The following is a 20,894-nucleotide window of genomic DNA, read 5'->3' as shown; positions in this document are numbered from 1 at the left end:
GAAAGAGAGGCCCTAGCACAAAGGTTACACTACACTTATCCTAACAAAGTTTAAAGACAATCTTTGAAAATATCAAGTAGATTCTCGAGTAATTAAATGCCTGCCCCTACAAAAACCCAGCACTCTGAAGAAAAACAGTAAAATCCTTATACTCAATGATTTAACATTTACACTGCCCAGTATCTAATAAAATCAACAAATATGTAAGAAAGCAAGAAAATGATTCCCTTAACTAGGAAAAAATAAACTAAAAGAAGTACAGAAATCAAGGTATACTGGAAGTGATAAGAATTTTATGACTGTGTCCAAGGATTGAGAGGAAAAATACAAACACATTGAGGAAATCACAAAAAGATAAGGGGAAACTATTAGAAAAGACCCGATAGAAATTACAGAACTGAAAAAAATGCCACATCTAAAAATAAAATTGGTTGGATAGGATTATCCAGTAGAGCAGTCACTGCTTTTGAAAAGAAAACATCAATGAACTTCAAACAAGCAGTAGAATGTGCCCAAACTGAAGCTCAGAAACCATCTGAGTCTTACATAAACAGAGCCCCATGACTACCGGACAGAATCGGAAGGATGAAAGGGATGAATTGAGTCAAGAAAAATTTGAAGGTAAACTAGAAAAATATTTAGAATTGAATACTATAAGAAATGCATTGTGAGAATTTGTGAGTCGTAGCTGCAACAGTGTTTGGAAAGAAAGTTTACAGTTTATGCTAAATCATGAGCTAAGTTACAAACTTAAAAACTGAAACAGAAAAGCAAATTAAACTCATAATAATCAGAAGAAATGACCAGAATTAAGAGCAAATGAAAATGAACGACTAGCAAATAATAGGAAAAAATTGATGGGATAAAAAGTTGATCATATATATATATATATATAAAAGAAAAAAAAAGAAAAGAGAAAATCAACTCAAAAAAAAAAAGTTGATCTTGGGCCCGGCGGCATAGCCTAGTGGCTAAAGTCCTTGCCTTGAACGCAACGGGATCCCATATGGGCACCGGTTCTAATCCCAGCTGCTCCACTTCCCATTCAGCTCCCTGCTTGTGGCCTGGGAAAGCAGTCAAGGACCCAAAGCCTTGGGACCCTGCACCCGCGTGGAACACCCGGAAGAGGTGTCTGGCTTCAGGTGGTTGCAGTCACTTGGGGAGTGAATCATCAGACGGAAGATCATCCTGTCTCTCTTCCTGTCTGTATATCTGACTTTGTAATAAAAAGAAAATAAATCTTTAAAAAAAAAAGTTGATCTTTTAAAAAGTTTTCTAGACCTGAAAAATCCCCAACCATACTGGAGGAAAAACAACAACAAAACAAAAACTCACAACAAATGATCAATATCAAGTATGAGAGAGAAATAATTACTACAAATCCTATTAATGTTAAAGGGACAATATTATAGAAACTTAGATGCTAATAACTGACAACTTTAATGAGTTGGAATATTTCTAGAAAGACAAAATTTACCAACAAATACGCAAGAAAATGGTCTTTCTCTAGATCCATTAGATTTAATTTATAATTAAAAACATAGTCAAATTCAAATTAAATTAATAAATTAAAAACAAATACAGCCCCTAATTCCTTCAATAGCAAATTTCAACCAACAATAGGACAGAAATAAGAATTTTACATTTTTCTACTATATAGAGAAAAAAAATAACTTTTTGAAAAAAGATTTATTTATTTTTATTGGAAAATCAGATATAAAGAGGGAAGGAATGACAGATCCTTCTTCTGCCAATTCATTCTCTAAGTGGCCACAAAGGTCTGAGCTGAGCTGATCTGAAGCCAGGAGTCAGGAGTCTCTTCTGGGTATCTCTCATAGGTGCAGGGTCTCAAGGTCTTGGGCCATCCTCGGGATGCTTTCCCAGGTCACAAACAGGCAGCTGAATGGGAAGTGGGGCCACTGGCACATGAACTAACACCCATATGGGATCCATGTGCATGTAAGGCAAGGACTTCAGCCACAATTTTACTGCACTGTGCCAAGAAAAAACACTTTTAAATTCACTTTATGAGACTGAAATAAACTGATACTCGAATCAGAAAATATATCAAAAGAAAATACTGTATCACTCATGGACATTAATACAAATATTCCTATGAAAATATTGTCAAACTTAATCCTCCAATAAATGACAAGGATGTCACTTCATGGCCAAGTTGGGCTTATACCAAGAATTTATGGTTGGTTTAGCAATCTAGAGTTAATTAATGTAAATCATCAAATTAATATAACATGATCATGTTAGTAAATGTAGAGAAAATATTCAAAAGCAATTCAACTTCCATTCCTGATTTAAAAGTCTCAGAAAGTGAGGATCAGAAGAGAATTTTATCACACTTTTTAGAGGAATCAATAACCAACTGTAGTTAACACATACATTTTGGTGTAAAATTGAGCAAATTTATTTTAAAGGGGACAAAGAAAGGACAGTCAGCATGATTAATTCTATTCAACATGACATTTCTGTTCCTACGTGGTGCAACACAATAAAAACTAAGCCAAAATGAATATGGATAGGAAAGTAAGCAGAAAACATGGTTTTTATTTGTAGTCAATATAGTTGTGCATGTCTGTTGAAAATTCCATAGAGGCCATGAAATAATTATTTGAGCTAAAGAGTAGATTCAGTGAGATTTTGGTGCATTTGTTAACTTGTTGTGTAACACTACCTCAAAACTTAAACAACAAACATAACTATCTCACTACTTCTGTGAATCAAAGATCAAGGTGCAGTTTAGCTGAGCGCCTCTGTTTCAGTTCTTTCATGAAACTGCAATCCAAGTGTCATCCAGGACTGCAACCTCATCTGAAGACTGATGAAGGAGGGCTCACTTCAATCCCTCTCGTGAGGTTGTTGACAGGATTCCATTCCTCCTGGGTTATTGGACTGAGTGCCCCTGTTCTTCCAGGCTGCCATTTGGAGACCTCCCTCAGTTCCTCACCACAGGGTCCTCTTCAGCGGGCAAATATCAGCATGGTAGCTGATTTTCATCAGAACAAGGAAACAGGAAGATTGCACGAGAAGTAGAAGAACAGAAACCAGAGTGTTTTCAATCCAGCTTTGAAGTGACATTCCATCTCTTTTTGCCATATTCTGTTTATTAGAATGAAGTCACTGGGTCCAGTCAACATCCAGGGGACTGAGAACTATACAAGGAAACGCTTATCAGGAGAGATTATTAAGACCTATCAGAAATTGGCAAGACAAATAATCACCAAATAAAAAGACAAGTATAGTAATTCAAAATTAGAAAGTGAAGTTTTGGACCCTGCATGATAGCGAAGTGATTAAAGTCCTCACCTTGAACACACCCAGAACCCCTATGGGCACCAGTTCTAATCCCAGCTGCTCCACTTCCCATCCAGCTCCCTGCTTGTGGCCTGGGAAAGCAGTTGAGGAAAGCCCAAAGCTTTGGGACCCTGCACCTGCATGGGAGACCCGGAAGTGCTCCTGTCTTCAAATTTGCTCTGCTCCAGCCGTTGCAGCCACTTGGGGAGTGAACCACCAGACGGAAGATCTTCCTCTCTGTCTCTCCTCCTCTCTGTATATCTGTCTTTCCAATAAAAATAAATAAATATTTAAAAAGTAAAAATTTAAAAATACTGATTATGGTATCAGAAACACAAAATACATAAGAACAAATTGCCAGAGTCCAGCTCCAGCCGAGAGTTCGGAGCTCGGGAAGGGTGCGTGGCGTCGGCGATAAAGAAAGACACAGACACTGACACTTGGTGCGTTCTTGCTATATGCCTTATTCTCCAAAAGAAGCTGTCCTTTTTATTTACTTAGACACATCACTAGCCTCTGCACAAACGTTTGATTTTTTATCTTTAACTTTAGAACTAAGACAGCATATACAGATGTCCAATTAATTTTTACTTCATGGTCAACCAGGTTCTCTTAAAGATAATTCTATAAGTTACTATAATCAGTTTCTTTAAAGCAAACCATTATTCATTCTTCAGAAGTAGCCATTAGGTGACAGCCAGAACTCCAAGGCCGAGGCACAGATGGTTACCTACTAATCAGTAAAACATTCCTACCTACTACATTTTATTTTCACAACTTATCTATCACATAATGGGAAAGATACATCAAAAGAACAGAACATAAGGATCTAAGGCAAAAAGTTTCAAACATTAAATCCCCCTACAACTGCAAACCCTACAACCCCATAAACAATTAAACAATAATCAAAAGTATATTTCTGTGATATTAGTAGAATTGCCCTATATTTCCTCTAGTTAAAAATTTATAAAAACAGCTAAAACAGCTGCATTTTCTATGCTCTAAAAGTTGCAAGGACAGGCTAACCTTTAAGGTCACAGTAACTATATATTTTTTGCCATAGCAGTTTCCACTCATACTCCCATCAATTCTGTTAGTTTGTAAAATTCTATTAAGCCATTTCCCAGAAGGCATGCTATATGTCTGGGCCAGATTTCAGGACAATGGGTAGGTACACAACAAGGTGTCCAGAAATGGCATGGGTTTAATTGTACTCCTGTGTGCAGTTAAAGGCCCACTCACCAAGACATTATCAGTAACATTAACTCTCAAGCTCACATTACTTGCCAAAGCCATCTCACAGGGGCAAACAATGCCTCAATAGATTACAGGATTCTTAGTGGGGTGCTTGAGTGTCCATGCAAAAGGGTAGTGAAACTGCATCAAGGTGGTCAGAGAGAAATCCGCCAGGCCCTGCCAAACAGCTGGAAGCTCCCCTGGGCCCTGCCAAGCAGGGGAGCTGTTCTCTTCACACCTTCGTGCCATCTACACCTACTGCACAGTCCCCTGCAACAAATGTTCTGTGAAATACATGCAAGACCTCTACAATGAAAGCTTAAAAATCAGTATTAAGACAAATGAAAGAAGATTCAAACATGTGGAGAAATGTATGCTACTCATGCATTGGAAAACACAATATTGTTATGAAGTCTGCTTTTTACCAAATTGATCTGTAGGTTTAATGCATTTCATCTAAGATCATTTGTGGATTCACTGTAATATCAGTCAATATCCCAGAAATGTTTTTTTTAGTAAATATGAGGACTCAAATTCTTATGGAAATGCAAAGGCTCTACAGTAGCCAGAATAATCCTTTTTTTAAAAATTTGAATTTTATGGTACATTTCCATAGGGTCTGTGATTTCCACCGCCCCCACAAATTCCAACCCCTTGACTTCCCCCATATTATTACAGTAGTATATTCCTTCATAAGGAGTCATGATTCCATCAGTCTGTACAGCATTGCTGGTACAATGTTAGTCCAGCATCCCACTGTCTGCATATGTCCAATAGTTTCAGTGGGAGTTCATCTTCGGTTTGGAAGTAGGGATGCATATTGCATTGTATATTCACATCTGGATATGGTAGTCTCTACTATGCCATCACTATACATTCTCGTAAATGAGAAGCCACAAAACAAAGTCAACGACAGGTCTGAAGGTAAAACAACAACAAAATTACAGCACCGTGGAGTCAAAAAAACACCACTGAATAACCAATACATGGATGACGAAAAGAAAGCACAAAAGCCTGTTGGGTAAAATGATGCCACCGTGTGGTTCATGAACGAGCAATAGTTTAATAAGAGAAAACAAACAATTTGGAAGAAATTAAAATGAAAAAAGTTCAAAACACATGGTATGCAGCAAAAACAGCATGGAAAGGGTTATTGAACTTAAAGTTTGCGTGATGGCTTCCTTATATTAGAACATATAATATTTGTCTTTTTAAAATTGGTTTATTTCACTGAGCATAATGGTCTCTTGTTAGAACCAGCTAGTTGCAAATGGTATAATTTCATTCTTTTAATGGCTGAGTAATATTCCATTGAGTAAATGTACCATAGTTTCTTTAACCACTCCTCTTTGAACAGGCATCTGGATTGTTTCCATGTTTTTGCTATTGCAGATTGTGCCTCTGTAAATATGAGATTATAGATCTCCTTCTCATATGCACTTTTTATTTCCTTTGGGCATATTCCTAGGAACGGGGTAGCTGGGTCATATGGCAGGTTTATTTGCAATTCTGTAAGCACTCTCCATGCTGATTTCCATAGTGGTTGTACTAGCCTGCACTTCCACCACCAGTGAAGGAAGGTATCCTTCTACCTACATTCATGCCAGCAGGTGTTAGTAAAATTCTGAGTGAGGCCAACCTCACTGGAGTTAGGCAGTAACTCAGTGTGGTTTTCATTTGTATCTCCCTGATGGCTAGGGAGCCTGAACATCTTTTCATATGTCTGTTAGCCATTTGAATCTATTCTTTTGAAAAATGTCTGTTCATTTCCTTTGCCCATGTCTTCACAGGATTGCTTTGTTTTTTGTTTTTGTTTTTTTTACTGTCCCTGCATTTCTGCAGCTCTTTGTAAATCCTGGATGTCAGTCCCCTATCATTTGTGTAGTATACAAAGATTTTCTCCCATACTTTTGGTTGCTTCTTCACTTTGTTAATTGTTTCCTTTGCTGTACAGAAGCTTTTTAGTTTGATTTAATCCCATTTGCTTATTTTATCTTTGACTATCTGTGGTTTTGGCATCCGTTCTAAGCAGCCTTTCCTCATTCTTGTATCTTGGAGAGTATTTTCTTTGTTTTCCTTTAATGGCTTGATGGTTTATGGGTGTGGATTTAGGTCCTTGAACCATTTAGAACTGATTTTTGTATAATGTGGGAAGTGTGAGTCTTGCTTCTTAATTCTGCAAGCTGCTATCCAGTTGTCCCAACAGTATTTGTTGAGTAGACCAGGCTTTTTCCCTGGATTGTTTTCAATTTTCTTGTCAAATGTTAGTTGGTTATACATATGTGGGCTTCTTTCTGGTGTTTCTATTCTGTTCCCCTGATCTTCTCTGGTTTTGTACGAGTACCAGACTGTTTTGATGACCACTGCTCTGTAGTATGCCTTGAGGTCTGGAATTGTGATTCCTCCATCTTGATTTTTGTTCTTCAGAATAACTTTGGCTATTTGTGGCCTATGGTGTTTCCAGATGAACTTTTGCATCTTTTCTATTTCTGAGAAGAATGCTGTTGGGTTTTTATTGGGATTGCATTAAATCTGTATATTACTTTTGCTAATATGGACATTTTGATGATGTTGATCTTACCAATCCAAGAACATGGTAGGTTTCTCCATTTTTCAATATCTTCTTCTATTTCTTTTTTTTTTTTTTCATGTTTTACAGTTTTCATCATAGAGCTCTTCCACATATTTAGTTAATTTAATTCCAAGGTATTTAAGATTCCTCTCCACTATTTTAAGGGGGACTGTACTTAAAATTTCTTTCTCAGCCATGGAATTATTTGTGTACACTAGTGTCATTGATTTGTGTTCATTAATTTTGTATCCTGCTATCTTGCCAAAATCTCTTATGAGTTCCAATATTCTCTTGACTGAATCTTTTAGTTCTTCTATGTAGAGAATCAGGTCGTCTACAAATAGAGATAATTTCAATTCCTCATTTTTGATTTGAATTCCTTCAATTCCTTCTTATTGCCTAATAGCTCTGGCAAGGACTTCCAGTACTATATTTCAGAGTAGTGGTGACAGTGGACATCCCTGTGTAGTTCCAGATTTTAATGGAACTATGATGCTGCTATTGGATTTTTCAAAAATTGTTTTGATTTTGTTGTAGAATGTTCCTTCTATGTCTATCTTGCTTAGGGTTTTCAGCATAAAGTGGTGTTGGAATTTATCAGATGCCTTCTCTGCATCTACTGAGATGTTCATATGGTTTTTATTTTTCAATTTGTTGATGTGATATATTGTATTTACTGATGTGAATGTTGAACCATCCCTGTATGCTTGGGATGAATCCCACCTGCTCCAGGTGAATGATCTGCCTGATGTGCTGTTGGATACTTTTGGCTAGTATTTTTGTTGAGGATCTTTGCCTCTATGTTCATCAAGGATATAGGTCTGTACTCCTTCTTTTTTTTTTTTTTTTTTTTTTTTAGTTTGACCCAGCTCTGCTTCCAGCTTTTTGTTTGTTTCTCCATGGTGACAGGAAATATCTTCCAATTCTGATCTTCTTTCTTTTGCTTCATTCATTCTATTTTTGAGACTCTCAACCAAACTTTTAACTTGCTCCACCATATTCTTAATTTCTGATATGTCAGCTTTCATTTGATTCATTTCCTGTGTGACATGTTCCTTAAATTCCTTGAACTCCTATATTATGTGCTTCTCATTGTTGTTCAGAAGCTTTATAATGAGTTTTCCGAATTCTGTGTCTGCCATTTTCTCAATGCCTTCTTCAGTTAATTCTGAGGGTGGTAGAGGCTTTTGCTCTTTTGCCAGAGACTCTTCAGTAACATTCATAGAGCCTCTGTCTCCTCTTTTACCTTTTGTCATTGCAGTTCTGGTTGGTGGATTCTTCTCCTTAGGATGGGTTTCTAAGATGTATTACCTACATGTCTACAAGTCAATTTTAATGTTCAGTCAGTGAGCTGGATTAGGAAAATGCCAGATGTCCTGAATAACTGGGTTGTCACCGGCACTGATCTTGCCAACACGTGTTGGCCCTTATTCTGAGTGCCACCTGGAGTTATTTTGGGTAGAGTCTGCAGAGTACGATGACAGAACTGTTTTCTCTAAGGGACCTGTGCATTGCTCAAAGCTGGTAGCAATTTTATTCCCAGCCTAGCTCTTGTGCAGCTCAGCTGTTCTCCCTTCAATCTAACAGTGCCTAGTCTCATGAAAATGGCACCCGAATCCTACTGATTTAGTGCTTGCATTGCTCCTCTTGTCCCCTGAGCCCTTGCCCCTCTGTGCATGATGGTACCCAGCGGGGCACTTATTGATAACCGGGGTTGTTGGCTTACACATCCGGAAACCTCACAGACCCTGCAGGACACAAAGCTGGTGCTGCCCTCCCTGTGGGATCAGCTCAGTGCAATCAGCCAGATACAAGCCCACTCTGGACCATCCCCTCAAATCTCTACTCTCTGCCCCACCACACAAGATGGTGCCCAACCTCTGTGCTGTGAGATCTGCCCTGCCACTGATCCACTCCCAGAGTCTGCCACTCCTTCTCTGCTTGTTCCTTGGCCAAACTATTCAGCAGGATGGGCTAGTCTCAGTCTGCATTTGCCTCCCATGCTCCCTGGGCAAACCCATGCTCCCACCTGGTTGCCACAAGAGCCCACTGGATAACTGGCTGCTGCTGGAACCTGGATTGCTGGAGTAATCAGAATAATCTTGAAAAAGAAATTGAAAGTAGAATTGACTAATCTGAATTAAAGACTTGATATAAGTTCAAGTACTTCAAAGAATCATGCCATTGGAGAGAGAGCTAGGATTAATGGAACCAAACACACCAAAAGTAAACCCACATGCATAGACATGCTGATTTTGACCAGAGTGCCAAAGCATGCTACAATGCCTAGGAAAGAAATATTATCATTAGTTAATAATTAAGGGAAACTGAATATGTAAAAGAAAATGCTATTGTTTGATTACATATCCTATTTATTTGAAAGAGAGAGAATCTTCCAACTACTAATTCATTACCCAAATGGCCATAACATCTGACTGGGTCAGACTGGAAGTGGGAGTCCAGAACTTCATATTAGTCTCCCACATAGCTGTCAGGGATTCAAACATTTAAGCCATTATCTGCTGCCTGCCAGAGTGGACATTAGCAGAAGCTGGAATATGAAGCTGAGTAACTGGAACTTGAACTCCATTATCTCCAATATGGGAATCCAATGAGGGATGTAGACATCCTAAGTGATGACTTAATCTGTTGCACCATAGCTTATATGATTCATCTCAAATTAGTTTCTGTGTATTGTGAGTTAAAATGGGATAGGCCAAAGATCTGAACAGGAGTTTCACAAGGAAGAGACACAAGAAGAAGCAAGTGAAAATTGCTCACCATCATAAATCATTAAGAAAATTCAAATTAAAACTACAGTGAAAGTTTACTGTATACCAGCTAGAATGGTTACATTTAGAAAAGACTAAACAGAACAAATGTTGATAAGAATATGAATTAAACTAGAATTCTTAAACCTTTCCAGTGGGAACTGAAAATGCTACAATGAATTTGAAAAACCTATTTGTAAGTTTCTCATTAAATTAAACAGAAATCTACTTTACAACTCAAATTCAACTTATAAGGGTTTATTTTATCAATCTTTAGTACCTTTGTTCATTATATTCATTACAAGAATACTTTGGGAGAAAATATTTCTAATGAATATAATAGGCATAAATTATTAGGCAGAATGCACAAAGAATTCCTACAAATTAATAAAAGACAACTCAAAAGAAGATTGGAGATTCTTCAATCTATAGTAGTAAAGAAAAGGCAAATAAAAACAAGAGCTTTAAAAGTCTAATAATTCAAACAAAACAAACAAACAGCAAAAAAATTAGAATAGACAGAGAACATCAAGGAAAGCTTAGAACCAGACAAGAAATGGTCAGTGGGGACTCACATATACCTTACTAGGTAGGACATGAAAATAAGTTACTCCTCACTGGGGTATTGAAAATTTCTCTGCACACCCCTCCTAAAACTGTTCTGTGTTTCAAGTGTTGACATATGCCTTGTTAAAGCTATAAGCCAGACTAGACTATCCTAAAATCTGCCAAAGTTCAGTAAAAATCATGCTTCAATACAATAAACTGCTAAATATAAAAATATAAAAATGAAAATAGACACGAGACAGCTGAATAGTACCCTATAGCCATTTAAAGGTGGATAGAAGCCGGTTGTATATAAACTAAAATTGAAATATCAATGAAGTAGACACAGGATGTGGTTAAGAACTTGCATTTTTTTAACATATTGGTTACTCAATACCATGTCAATTAATTCCATAATGTTGTAAATTGTTGTTGATATTGTGCTGGGGCTTCTAATTGATTGGGATAATATTCTGCCAGCTCTACCTTCAGACCAGAGATGGTCTCCCCAAGAAACTGTTGAATTGATCTGGATGATAAGATGCTGGACTCTATGCATGGTACATGCTTGCGATGAAAGAAACAAGACTGGATCTGAACTAGAATACTGGAATTAGGTGGAGTAATCCACCATGGTGGGAGGGTACGGGGAGGGGTTGGGGGAACCTCAAAGCTTATGAAACAATGTCATAAAATGAAATGCAATAGGGCCCGGCGTGGCCTAGCAGCTAGAGTCCTTGCCTTGAAAACCCCGGGATCCCATATGGGCACCAGTTCTAATCCCGGCAGCTCCACTTCCCATCCAGCTCCCTGCTTGTGGCCTGGGAAAGCAGTCGAGGATGGCCTAAGGCTTTGGTACCCTGCACCCGTGTGGGAGACCCGGAAGAGGTTCGGCTTTGGATCGGCGCGCACCGGCCCGTTGCGGCTCACTTGGGGAGTGAAACATTGGATGGAAGATCTTCCTCTCTGTCTCTCCTCCTCTGTGTATATTTGGCTTTCCAATAATAATAAAAATCTTAAAAAAAAATGAAATGCAATAAAAAAGTCTAATAATTCCTAACTGTGGAAATAATGTGGGGGAAATGGAAATTTATATTTGGAGGAGTGTGAAGCATTATAACCACTTTGGAGAATAATTCTGTATTATGTAGTCTACTAGTACATAAACTTGTTTTTTGCTCCAACAATTCCACAATTAGTACATATTCTGGAGGATACATACATATATGCACAGGAACCATATGCAGAAATATTTATGAGAACAATGTTTGCCATAGGAAAACATTCTGGGAGCACATGAGTATCCACTGATATGAAAATGGATAATTCTGTGTGTTCACACGATGGCAAAATAATCATCAATGAGACAGAACAAGCTCGTGCTACCTACAGTAATGTGAATGAACCTCATAAACAATATATTGAAACGAAAAAATGCAAATCACAAAAAAAACACATGCTGAGTGAGGATGGTGTAATGGTGATGTTGACACGGTGGTGTGTTTTGGTTGGAGATGGAGAAATAAGCAGAAAGATGATAGGTGGATGAAGGATAGAGAGATGGATGGATAGCATAGACTTGAGACCTAGATCCCTTGGTTTGTAATTTGCCAACTATGTGATTCAATTCTAGTTATGTAATAACTCTGTGCTATAATTTTATAATTTATTAAATAATGACATTTGCATTATCCAATTCGTTGACAATAAGTTCAAATTAATATCCTCTGTGAAGTGCCCGAGACAGTGCCTGTCAGAGTGCCTGTGTCTGTTAAATACAAGTGAATGGATGAATGCCAAATTCTGGAGAGTCGTCAATGGGGTGAAGGAGAGAAGCTCAGAAAGGATTTTTAACTAAATTTCAGTATCTAAATTCTCAAGTGGGATAATTAGTATACAGATGCTTTCATTTTGTTATTTTTGATGGATTAAAATACTCCAAAATAGAATGGATGGTGACAAAGTATTTTGCATACTTTGTCTTGTGCAGGTATTTAGCCTAAAAGATAAGTTGCTGGTTAAAATACCTGCTCTCTACTGAAATGTCTGAGGTTGAGCTGGAGCTCTTTGACTCCTGCTTCCTCCCTGCAGACCCTGGAAGGCACTTACAATAAGTAATTGGTTTTCTGTCATCCACTTGAAAAATCTGGGTTGAATTCCTTTTCTTATTAACAGATTTGTTTGACCATCATCCACTGGTTCACTGCTTGAATCATCATGACAGCCAGATGTCATCTAGTCTGAAACTAGGAGGCAGGAATTCCCTCCAGCTCTCCTACATGGATAGTAAGGGCCCAGTTACTTTAGCCATGTTCCACTGCTTTCTTAGATGCATTAGCAAAAAGCTAGTTTGGAAGTGGATTAGCTGAGACTCAAACTAAAACTTGAATGTGGGGTACCGGTATTATAGGTGGTAGCTTAACCAGCTGTATCATGTTATCCACATGGACTGAATTCCCGGCTCCTGGCTTGATGCTGGCTCAGTCTGGACCATCACAGTCATCTGGAAAATGAACCAGCAAATGAGAACTTCCCCCATCTCTATTTCTTTGCCTCTCTAATTATACAGACATCAATGTATGTGTATACAGATATCAATGTATGTGATAGGTGCCCTGTTTATAGAAAAGATGCCACTTGGGATGAGTATAGCATATGTTGGAATGCCAGGGTTCTATTCCTGAGCCTGGCTCCTGACTCCACCTTCATCCCAATGCAGATCCAGGGAGGCAAGGATGGCTTAAGTAATTGCGTTCCTTCTACTCATGTGGGAGTTCCATATTCCTCAGTATGCCCATGTCTTGACTTTAGCTTCCTGGCTATTGTAGGCATTTAGAAAGTGAATCAGTGAATAGGGGCTCTCTATCTCTGCCTCTCAAATTAGTTAATCATATATAATTCAAACTTAGTAAGGGGAATAAAATTGAGAGAGACTGAAACTGTGGTATAAATATCTGCAAAGAATCTCTCTGAAAGTTTGTTAGTCTAATTTTTGCACCTTCAACTTTAGTAACATTTTCTGAAATACACTGTGCATCAAGTAGGAGACTGCTTACACCTCACCCTGAATTTGCAGACACTGTGCAAGCTAGGGGACAAAGCTGTAGCTGTGGAATTAGACAAGACTCACTTGTGCTCATGCTCCTGGGGCTGATTCGGTTTTGAATCCCTGGCTGGCCTGTCCCCAAAGACATCCTCATGTGTCACTTTATTTATCTGGAGAATGGATGTGTTGTCTTCCACCTCTTTCAGATGGCAAGAATGGAACCATCTTTCCTTATCTTCACAGAAAAGATTTTTCTTCCCCACCCTCCCCCTTGGCCTTTATTTTATTGTAATGAAGTCTGTGAAAGATGATTCACGCTTGAAAGCAGCCTTTTTCTTTTACTTAATGACAGCTTTGGTTTCTGAAAGTAAGCTCAAATGTAGAAAAAAAAATCCCATGTGGTGTTCAGTATGTACAGGCAAGCATATGTGCTGTGCTTTCAAAAATCTCTTTGTCAGTGGATCTATTGTACAAGAGCAGCCTGGACCCTCACAAGGCGGGAACCACAAGAAGAGTCATCCTCTAATTTCCTGATTGTTGGTGTTGGAGAAAACACTGACAGCAGCATGAGCGTGCTGACAAGCAGTCACCTGGATTTGTATGTGCTGCTGCCTTGCTGGGAAAACATGTGGAGTCGTTTTCTCCTGCTGAGCCTGATTTCAGGCTCTCTACACTCATTCATTTTAAAATGACAAACAAACAAAAAGCCTGTTTACTCTTTCCCCATGCTGATGGGAATTATATCCTGGTAACCAGAGGGTCTGGTCTTTTAGGCCTGTTTGTTTGAAAAATAAGAATGAGTGTCTGGCCCAGCTGGTGTGCCAATGGTAGCTACTCAAGCTTTTTCCTCATATTGTAAAGAAGAAAGTGCTTGGCTTGAAATGCCCTGGGTCACCTTTTCCCTGCCCTTTCTCCCTGTTTGTCCAACTCTCCACAGTCAGCCTGGTGAGCCAAGCTGCATCCATCGTCGAATGAGGATCTTGCACTCCCATCCAAACAGAGGTTCAGTGACTCCCAGAGCTTATTTTGTCAAGCATGGCTGCTTTTTCCTTTTAAGCCCACATATGCTTGTAGGAGAATTTAATCCTTGCATTTCTGATTTGTTTACACTAAAGAGTTGTGTTGTGAGAGCGATTTGATGTCTGTGAGACTGTTTGAACATTTTAATAAAGCTTTGTGCAAAACATTTTCTCTCAAAACAGGAAGCCAGATTTTGCATGTGTAAATAAACATGAAATGCCAGTGGGCCCAAAGCTGCCAACCTGGAGACTCTGAATGAAGTCCACACTTACACAATCAACGGGTTTTCCATCTTTATTTGTCTAAGGATGGATAGAAGGTGTCCCCATTGCCCCACTACTGTGGGAACATTATTTTTCCTTTTGTAGCTGATATCACATCTCTACCTTAAAGTGGGGGCTATACAGATACAGTGCTAACTGTGTAAGTCAAGTCCAAGATTTGTTTGTTTTTCATGCATTAACAGCCAGGAGTGGCTGTTGGATGTCATGATACCAACATTAGTAAGACTTGGTTTTACTTTCAAGGAATCCACAGCCCATGGTCTTGTTCAGAAAACAGACTCATAAGCAAATTACCTATGATACAATAGGCAAGTGCAACGGCAATGCAATTGCCTGACAGATGTTATGGGAACTTAGAAGACAGACATTCAAGTCAGTGACAAAAAGCCAGGAGAGGCTTCCTGAACCTTGGGAGATAAGAGAGATCTGCAGTTGTAACTGAAGGAAGGATACTCCGGGTAAAAAAACACCAGCCGTGTTGGGGTGGGTGATGAGAAGGTTAGGTATACATGAATGTGTCTGTTATGGAAGACAGGGGAAGATTTTTAACAAATTAACAGTGCAGCCTTGGTAAAAAATAAAAGGCAGGACAGATGAACTCAAAAGGTAAATGGGAAATCAGAGTACCCTGGTCTCACGATTAAATTTTGTTCTGGAATGGTGGGTAATATTTGCTTTTTAGATTGTTCCCTCTGGCAGTTTTGTGCATGATGGACTGGGCTCTGAAACCAGTGGAGCCTCCCTGGAGCTCTTTCTGTCCTTCAGGGTCTGTTTAATCTCTGTCTTTGGATAAATATCTTGCTGAAACTTCATATTGTACCCAAAGTAAGAGCACCCCATCCTGCGACCCAGTAATCAAACACAACCCCAGCCTTGCTGGGAAAGAGGTTACAAGGAGACTGTGGGAGCCAGAGAGAATGGTGGAGAAGCCCATCCTGCCTCCTATCTATGTTCTCACTTTTTCCTACCTGCTCCAGCCCTGAGCACTTTAAAATCCGGAATTAAGTGTGAGAAAAAAATGCCTTTTAAATATTGCCTTTCAGCAGCACTGAGCCCAACAGTGATTTTCAAAAGGAATTCCAGTTTAAAAGGAACCATCATCAAAAGCACAAAGGAAGAGTGAAAGCGAATGCAACAAAGAAAATATGGAAAGCTGAGAAACAATTACATTTACAAAATAGAGACTTTTGTGTCCTTCAACATGCCGAGGTCCTGCCAGAGTCCTGGGCAAGGTTCTGCTGTGATCTAGAGATGCTTCCTTTAGCTCTTTGCTTTCCCAGCTCCTTCTGTCCCTTGGGACTCCAGGCTCACAGATGTGGAGAAAGCTTAGTGGACACAGGTGATAATGTAGATGAGCCAAGCTTTGGTAGGCTGCTGGACTTCTGGTTCTCCAGGAAATCAACATTTTACAATCTCTCTCAGAGATGCTTTCTGGCTCCCTAGAGGGATGCTGGCTCAGGGCTGAGAACCTTGGTGCAGAGTAGCTGGTCTGGTCTACAGATGTGGTAGCACTTCCTATTTTAAATTTAACTCTGATCTGATATCTTTCTTCCATTGTCTATTGCCCACTGTCTGCCAGATTACTTGAGAATTTTTCACTGGGTCAATGCTAGTTCAACTTCTTGGCCAAATTTCTTCTGTACATATCCCACACTTTGGTTAATCCATGGTAACAACACATACCTTTTCCCTAACATGGCCTTGTTTTGGTTTACATGCTTGAATCGACAGGAGAATGCCCTGTTTTTCCAATAGATTAAAATTCCAAAATATCTACAGAAGTCCGTTCCAAAGCCATTAATTTGGTGAACTTACCATTCTCTTTACAGTTATTTCATTCTGATTTAAATTGGAAGTTTGTATACACATATATATTAAATTAACATGTATATGTATGGGTGTACATATATGTTATTACTAGTTAGTTTTGTTTTCCATACTAAACTATAAAATCATTAAAGACAATAGAATATGCTATAGATAAGAAGGTAGGTCAAATAAAAGACTACGTAAATTGTTTGCATGAGGGTTAACTTGGTGAGCACCCTACATATATTAGAAAGCGATGCAACATTTATTCTAGGGTTAGATAGAAGTAGATTTGAATGTGGATTCTACTGTTGACTAGCTTGGTGATCCTGAGAATTACTTAATCTCAGGGAGACTTAGTTTTTTCATCTGTAAAAAAGGGATTACCTACCATGGTTCCTTCTTTGGGATGCTGTTGTAAGAATACGTAAGATAATAGATTTAATTATATTGTAGATAGATATACATTTAGTATAGTGACTGTGACTTGGAAATCTCTAGACTTGCTATTATGGGGGTCTAGAAGTATACTTTATATACAAAATCCTATTGGAAAGATTTGTTTTATTTGGATGGGGGATTTGTGTCTCAAAAACTCTTCCCATGATAATGAATCTGTATTCTTGTCGGTGGTCCCTAACTCCTTCCTCTCACTCCTCTTCTCTTACCATGCCCACTCCCTGTAACTTTGCCTTGGACAGCTCACCGCTTGGTGCCGATCCTGCTGCAGAGAGTCACTAAGGAGCCCTGCCTAAAAGCACTCACTGTGATTTTCTGCAGAGGATAAGGTGGCAGAGTGTTTTATCTTTTTTCATTTACTTGAGTTGCTACAATTTCCAAGGCAACACCTTTAAAAACTCTGCCTGGGGGGATATTTAGGCTCATCTCCATTGCAAATGGTTTAGATTTAAATGGGAGGTGACAATATTGCTAATACTACTAATAAAGGAAAGAAAAAGAAGGCTGATTCCATTGTTGTTTGTATAGGATCCACATAGCTTAGTGCAACCGGGAGGGTCCAGAAAGTGCCCCCTATAGCTACTGAGCAGGTGGCCTTGGTTTTCATCCCACCACATTGGATACCTGGCGCCTGTGCATGTTTATCTGCTACCCCATTGATGCTCTCAGTTTCCTTCTTTGCTCCACAGCCACAGCACGTACTGCATTGCAGGGAGCCGATCAATTACTTGCCAGCAGAATGGGAGATCAGTGTCGCCAGCACTCCAGCCACAGCTGAAACCCAATTCCATCAGCTGGCTTGGACTTGAGGGGAAATGAAAGTTCCATTTTGGAAAAGTGGGATTGATTCTGTGTTTGACCCCTGACACTTACACACACAAAATCAGCTATGGATACATGCCCCAGAGATCTCTCCTTGGTTATCAACCCAAGGAGCCACAGTGAACTCCCCTAGCTTAGTGCATTCTTCATGACTTTTAATACATTTTAATGACTCTCTTGCAGTCTTAGATTTCTTATCCATCGAAAGAGATAACCATGTGCCTCAGTGTGATTTTAAAGATTAAACTAGATGGTATATGCAGGTGCACATCATGAAGTGAAGGAAGGGGGGAAATTCTTGTTTGCATAGGCCTTTTCAAGACCTTGTACCAACTGTATATTCAGAATTTGATGTCTCCTCCCCCCCCCCAAAGTAAAGCCAAAATCCTACACCCTTCAGATCCTACAAGCCTGTCTTAGCTCTGAAGCAGGTGCACAGAATATGTGATGCAATGACAGGAAACAGGATAGACAGCAGAGGACCTGAAACGGAGTGAGGATGGGGTCACAGGAGACTTGCAACTGGGTTACATGTTTACTAAGCGCCAGAGCCCTGGTCCCTAAAAACTAATTACCAGGCCTTGAAAGGTGTCTGAGCCACAGATGCTCTAAAACTACTGGCGGATTAAGTTGAAGCCAAGGGGTGGCACTTTGGACTGAAAACTGCTCCCAGAAGGATTTCCTGGCCTGGTGGAATTTCAGGCTACTAGATGGGTGGGGTGAGCTGCAGTGTGGGGAAAAGGGGAATCCATTTCAACTGACAACAGGAGACTGCAGCCTGCAGCTCTTGGAGCAGCTCTGGTGTTAACAGAGCCTTTGTAATCCCCAAGACACATAGACCCAACCCCAGGGGGTGGAAGGGACGCAGCCTCCTTTGTAGGGTCTTCAGGCACATGGGGTGTCATTTTCAAACCTACCCCTTTCTTTTCTCCATTTCCTCCCTCCTCCTGCTTTTCTTCTGCTTCCTCTCTTTCATTTCACGAATCCTGATACAAATTCCAACCCAAGATAAAAACACACTTTATTTCACCCTTTGGGCTGTGATTAAGTTCTGTCCACAGCAAGGACATTGCTGTTTCCATGGCAACTAGTACACCCTAACACTGAGGAGGATGATGGCATAGAAAAGTAAAAAGAAAGAGAAGAGGTTTGCTCCAGTTGCTTCTCATCTGCCACGCAGGAAACAGAATTACAGGATCCAGGGCCTGAAGAGAAATTGACGAGGTCACTAAATCACATGCGCACCTCCGAAAGAGCTCCAGTGCAAGAATCCGAGAGATAAGCAAATGTCCTTGATTTAAAGACGGCCTCGGCAGATTTCCTAATCTCCTTTGAAAAGGCATTCAACTGTTATTTTTTAAGAGCAGTTATTCAGCTGTGAATTGCAGCAATGCCTGGGTGCTTGTGACAGCTTCTGCTGCCCAGCCAGAGCCCCATGGAGGCAGCTGAAGAAATTGATGAATTCATGGGCTATGCCAGGGCCAGTGTCTTGCCTGCTTCACCATCTTAGCCTCAAGGCTGCTGATTTTAATCCAACTAAGCATTCCACCAATGTACCCAGAACCCACAAAACTATATCTTCCCTCCCATTTTAATGTTATCTTTAAAGAGGAGCACAGTTCCAGTCCTGATGATTATTAGATACAACATCTATCCTGGTTTTAACTGTGTAACATGTTCTAGAGGCACTACCTGGGAGTAGATATGAACATGATGACATTATAGCAGGCAAAAACGGTGACTCTCCAGCAGTTGGGAGTGGATGAGGGAATCAAAGACTTGTTTAGGCTTGCATGCCTGTGGCCCGATCGTGCTTTGCATATGTTGGTGTCCTCCATGCCTGCTCATAGGAAATGAAAAGGATCCCATGTGTCAGGATACACTTGGAGTAACCACATGGATGATACAGGTAGAGAAGGAAAAAGCAAGTGTCTTTAAACTGTGCAGAGAGCTTCCTGTATAGAGCTATTGAGCTGTGAGTGCAGGATGCTAGGGGTAACACCCTCAAAATATTCACCAGCAAAGCGGGGACACAGCTGCTCTGCAGGTAAATATTTTGAGGAACACTTGTGTGTTGAAGCAATTTGGTTTTAGAACTATATTATAAAATCCGTGGGCTCACAAGGAGCATAATAATTCAGGGATGGGGATTTTTAACATTGTATAAAGTAGGGTGTTTTGCCTTACAAGTGGTATTGAGCCTGTGGAGCCATTGAAATTTGTTATAATAGGTTTGGAAACCAGCACAGAGGCATGCAGGGTAAGGAGTACTCAGGCCACCATCACCCATTTTACTTACTGCGGACAAAGGTGACATCATGGTCAGAACACAGGTGAACCAGAGTCAAAAAGGAGTTCACGAGCGCAACTGAATTCCAATGTGTCAGCATCAGTATGGTGGTGTCGCAATTCCACAGAATCCTGTGAAGGAAACACCTCGTGGAACAGTGGCTGAAATCTGTTGACCAAATGACTGTCCTAGAACATGCTGGCCTTGGGCAGGGACAATCAAAAAGATAAGCATCTTGTAGCTACTCTAGTTGTCTGATTGATCCTACATGCTGTATTGTATATGAAGGGGATATGGAACCCTAGAAAATTCTATCTGGCCTCCTCTCAGATGGCTCGGCTCACTTAAGAGGTTCCATGCACCCAAAGAGATGTTTCTTTAAACAAGTTGCATGACAGTGAACAGTTCTATGAGCCTTGGATGGAGTAGACCATTTGCCCAGGTCAAAGGATGATACTGGCCAGTGACAGAAATTCTAAAAGCCCCATGGCAGAAATACATCAAACATTTGTCCCCTTCACAATAGTTAGCACATTTGTGTGTCCATTTCTAGGATCATACCTATAAAACATAGAGGATGGGAAGGTGTGCTCCTCTGCAACTCCCATGAGGGAGAATAATGGCTTTGAAAAGAAACTAGATCCAATGCAGAGGCTATCATAGAATTACCACATTTCAGACTTATGAAAACTTCCAAGGACATCTGCAAACTCCAGCTCAAAAGCCCTGT

Source organism: Ochotona princeps, chromosome 5 (assembly GCF_030435755.1).
Source record: "Ochotona princeps isolate mOchPri1 chromosome 5, mOchPri1.hap1, whole genome shotgun sequence".
NCBI classification, from domain to species: domain Eukaryota; kingdom Metazoa; phylum Chordata; class Mammalia; order Lagomorpha; family Ochotonidae; genus Ochotona; species Ochotona princeps.
Note: the sequence above shows the minus strand (reverse complement) of the source record.